This window comes from Papio anubis, unplaced genomic scaffold (genome assembly GCF_008728515.1).
Source record: "Papio anubis isolate 15944 unplaced genomic scaffold, Panubis1.0 scaffold325, whole genome shotgun sequence".
Classification (NCBI taxonomy): Eukaryota; Metazoa; Chordata; class Mammalia; order Primates; family Cercopithecidae; genus Papio; species Papio anubis.
This window is the reverse complement of record NW_022163377.1, coordinates 1-5,047: the sequence shown is the minus strand read 5'-3', so window position 1 is coordinate 5,047 and position 5,047 is coordinate 1. Positions and strand designations below refer to the sequence as shown.

General features: G+C 40.8%; 1 pseudogene; it reads left to right on the top strand.

Moving 5' to 3' along the window:
* The first annotated feature begins 1,367 nt into the window (after positions 1-1,367).
* LOC116273034 lies at positions 1,368-3,381 on the top strand (annotated as a pseudogene).
* The last annotated feature ends 1,666 nt before the right edge of the window (positions 3,382-5,047 follow it).

The window sequence follows — 5,047 nt, the reverse complement described above, 5'->3', positions numbered from 1 at the left end:
AGGAGGGAGGAAGGGAGGAAGGGAGGAAGGGAAGGAAAATGATAGGTATTTGTGGCTCTGGTAGTCAGAGGGGCAGGCACGGAGGGCAGGAGGTGTTCCCAGTCCATCCTGTACAGACCTATCTGTCTTCCTCCTAAAAAGACTCTCCTCTCAGAAGCCGAGGAACAGAGACGAGCAGCTTTTTCAGGTACACACTTCAGAATCATAGATCTCAAAAGACAAAGCTATTTCTCTCCCACTTTTGCAGCCACCAGATAATCAACTGCATGTACCATCTGCATGTATTGGTGGCTATCTCCCCTCACCTCACACTGCCGTCCTCACCCTGCAGGGAGACGTGCTCATCATGGGGAGACACCTGGATCCATCCTCAATCCTGGAGGGCTGGCCTGAATAAGAGTAATTCCCCCAGAGCTCTGGGGCCTCCTGGAGCCATGCACACAGCCAATGGGCAAAACCTTCAAGGACAGTGATTTTCACTCAGCCCGTTGGTGGGCAGTGGGATCTTAGACTTAGTGAAGGAACACAGACCTTGGAGTTTCTCTGCGTTTGTATCTCATTCTAACGCTTACTAACTGTGTGCCTTGTGGAAGCCACAGGATGTTTCTGACTCCCAGTTTTCTTGTCCACAGAAAGGAGGGGAAGATTGAGCTAAGTAGTTGTAAGGATATGCAATAATATCAATAAAGTATATGTATATGCATTAAATGCCTGGCATCTATCAGGAACCCTATAAATGTTAGCATTCCCATTCTGGAGGTTACATTAGAGAGTGTATTAAAACCACGGATAGCTGTTCTCTTCATCTTAAGGGCCTCGTCTGAATCTGAGAGCCTATGATTTGGGGAGTTTCTGTGTGTGTGTGGCGGGGCATGGTGATAAGGTAAACAAAGCTCAAAGGAAAAAGCTGATACTTTGAATAATGGCACTCTATGTAAATGCCTTTGGCATGTGAATGGAGTAGGCTGCTTTTCTCTAAAGCAGCAGCCACAGCTTGGCTGGGGAGTCCTCAACAGTCCCTCTAGAGTTTCATCAGTGTCTCCAAGACAACCCAGATAAATAGACAGTGAAAGCACAAATTATTTGCTTGTTGTGGAGATTTGTCAAGTCCCCTACCTGCCCCCAGCCTAGTCTCTGAGCACTTCTCATGTAGAAAATTAAGATCTGTCTTGCCCTATAACTTAGTGAACTTGGTCAGGATGATGGGAACATCCTGAAAATAAAAATGCGCACTCTGTTCTAGTGTTGCCGTTGGTTAGTGACTCCCTGAATGAGAGTGAGGAATTAAGAAGCTGTGTGCAATGTCAGCCCCTAGAGCTGAGTAGCCGTACTGTGTGGCACTGCGGTCTAGGCAATTCATGGACGGCATGTCTCACCTGCTGATGAAACTCCTGGGCAAGAAGATCAAGAAGTGAAAACCTCAAAATGCACACCAGAACCTAAAGTTGCCAGGGGCCTCAAATCTGACCCTATCAGGAACTCAAAATGGAGATGTGTCTCAAGAAACAATGGGAGGTGGAAAGGTTAAAAAAAATCAAAACATTCTGCGAATGTGGGGTTATCAGAAGCTCAAGATGGAGCTGTGTCTCAAGAAACAGTGGAAAATGTACAAGTTCAAAAATCTCCCCAGAAATCCACTGTATTAACAAATGGAGAGACAGCAATGCAGTCTCCCAATTCAGAATCAAAAAAGAAAAAGAAGAAGAAAAAGAGAAAAATGGTGAATGATGCTGGGCCTGATACAAAAAAAAGGCAAAAACTGAAAACAAAGGGGAATCTAAAGAAGAAAGTGTCGAGACTGCCAAAGAAACAGAAAATAATGTGGAGAAGCCAGATAATGAGGAAGATGACAGTGAGGTGCCCAGCCTGCCCCTGGGACTGACATGAGCTTTTGAGGATACTTCATTTGCTTCTCTATCTAATCTTGTCAATGAAAACACTTTGAAGGCAATAAAAGAAATGGACTTTACGAACATGACTGAAATTCAACATAAAAGTATCAGACTGGAAGGCAGGGATCTTCTAGCAGCTGCAAAAACAGGCAGTGGTGAACCTTGGCTTTTCTCATCCCTGCAGTTGAACTCATTGTTAAGTTAAAGTTCATGCCCACGAATAAAATGGGGGTCCTTATTCTCTCACCTACTAGAGAACTAGCCATGCAAACTTTTGGTGTTTGTAAGGAGCTAATGACTCACCACGTGCATACCAGTGGGTTGATAACGAGTGGCGGTAACAGATCTGCTGAAGCACAGAAACTTGCTAACGGAATCAACATCATTGTAGCCACACCAAGCCATCTGCTTGACCATATGCAGAATACACCAGGGTTTATGTATAAAAACCTACAGTGTCTGGTTATTGATGAAGCTGATCAAATCTTGGATGCTGGGTTTGAAGAGGAATTAAAGCAAATTATTAAACTTTTGCCAACACGCAGACAGGCTATGCTCTTCTCTGCCACCCAAACTCAAAAAGTTGAAGACCTAGCAAGGATTTCTCTGAAAAAAGGAGCCATTGTATGTTGGCGTTGATGATGATAAGGCTAATGCAATAGTGGATGATCTTGAGCAGGGATACGGTGTTTGTCCCTCTGAAAAAAGATTCCTTCTGCCCTTTACAGTCCTTAAGAAGAACCAAAAGAAGAAGGTTATGGTCTTCTTTTCATCTTGTATGTCTGTGAAATACCACTATGAGTTACTAAACTACAAAGATTTGCTCACCTTGGCCATTCATGGAAAGCAAAGGAAAGCAAAAGTGTACAACTACATTCTTCCAGTTCTGCAACACAGATTCAAGAACACTTTATTGTGTACGGATGTGGCAGCAAGAGGACTAGACATTCCTGAAGTTGACTGGATTGTTCAGCATGACCCTCTGGATGACCTTAAGGAATATATTCATCGTGTAAGCAGAACAGTCAGAGGTCTAAATGAGACAGGGCATGCCTTGCTCATTTTGTGACCAGAAGAAATGGGGTTCCTTCACTACTTGAAACAATCCAAGGTTCCATTAAGTGAATTTGACTTTTCCTGGTCTAAAATTTCTGACATTCAGTCTCAGCTTGAGAAATTGATTGAAAAGAACTACTTTCTTCGTAAGTCAGCCCAGGAAGCATATAAGTCATACACACGAGCCTATAATTTCCATTCTCTGAAACAGATCTTTAATGTTAGTAACTTAAATTTGCCTCAAGTTGCTCTGTCATTTGGTTTCGAGGTGCCTCCCTTTGTTGATCTGAAGATCAACAGCAATGAAGGCAAGCAGAAAAAGTGAGGAGGCGGTGGTGAATTTGGCGACCAGAAAACCAAGAAAGTTTAGAAGTACAAAATCTTTATACACATAAGCAAGAAATCATCTGACAGCAGACAGCTCTCTCACTGAAGACACGTCTTTCTTTCATCTTGAATAACTTCACCCTAAAATGAATTTTCCCCCTTGAATTTATACAAGATTTGTATAAATTGACTTGGGTTGCAAGTACTGAGCACTGTTACTTCTATCAAGTCTCTTTTTTATTTTGGGGATATAAAACAGGCTTTAAATTTATTGGTCGCCCAAGGGCAAAGCAAGAAATCTCTAGTCTTTCTTGTGATTATATAATATTTTAAATTTCCCCATGTACACACAAATGTATGTTATTGTTTTAATATAATTCTTTTTGTACCTTTCCTTCTTGCTATGTGAAGATTTTTGTGGCGTGTGTGCTGTGTCAACTCCTGTAAAAGGTGACCTAGTGTATCGGGCAGCTGGTGGTAATGCAGAAAGGAGTCTAAGGTTATTTTTTGTTTTTAGTTGTTTCGTGAACCTTGACAGTATCTCATGAGTCCTCCTGAAAATGCTGCAGTATAAAAGAGCAAAAAGATTTGGGAAATACCTAAGAAGCACCTTAGGATTAGGGAGGCATTGCTTTTATAGATTTTTTATTTTAAAGCAATCAGCCTTTCTCAGGTGTTTTGTATAAAGTGTCACTAGCTGTCACAACATTTGGCAGGTAGGGTGTAGGAAAAGGGTAAAACTGAGATGGTTGAGCCTCATTTCCATCAATAGAGGTGCAATACACTGCATTTCTTCTTTTGGTACCATAGCAAAGACTTTTAAAAAACAGAAAGAATGGTGATGCTCCTCATTCGGAATTGTTTATTTTAAGGTGGTTTGGATTTTGGTTAGCCTTTTCACTCTACCGAGTACTTAGAAGACAAGGCTGCCAACTACATTGAACTTGAAGCCAAGCCATCAGACAGTGCTCAGCACATATTAATGTTAGCTTCTTTTTGAGAAAAATTACCTCTTCTAGGCCCTGAAGCAAAAAATGCATTTGCTATGAAGATTGAAAATGAACAAAATTAGAAAACACCACCGAAATCAGTGATTTAGTCAGATGGGTTTTTTTTGTTGTTGTTGTAGGAGCACTTGACTTCTAGTGTGTTTTGTGTAGTATGTAACTACAAAATAGTATATTTTGTAGCAATTCAAAACCAAAGTTGCTAGCATCATTTTGCTCTTGTGCTGGTTAATTATAAGATCCCATCAAACATAAGTGCACTGAGAACATTAAATGTAGAGGGAACTGTTTGGTAAAGAACATTCCAGTAGGAAAAGAAAAGAACAATCTTCATTTCTGGGCTTGACCGTCATCACCCTGGCTGAACCTGTATTGGGTTTCCAACCTTGACTGCTGGGCTCCTGGCTTGGTTTCTTGGATTCCTAATTCCCAGTGTGTGATAACTCTCTCCAGGATCATGTTTTCCTTTTTTATCTCAGAAATAATGTTTCTAAAAATATGAAAAGGGAAGAATATTTAATTACTCAGCAAAAGTAAATACTACTGGTATTTTGTACCTAATCTAATTTTTATATGCATGTTCATGGTATTTTTTTTTAATCAAAAATGAAGTAATCTTCTATCTACTACTTGTAACCAGCTAGTTTCACAACATGTAAATTTCCTGTGTCATTAAATAATTACATATAAGAAAGAAGCTATGTTCATTTTTTAGGACGAGAGCATACCGTTCCATTCATCCCCATGGTCAGCTTGCCTCCTGCA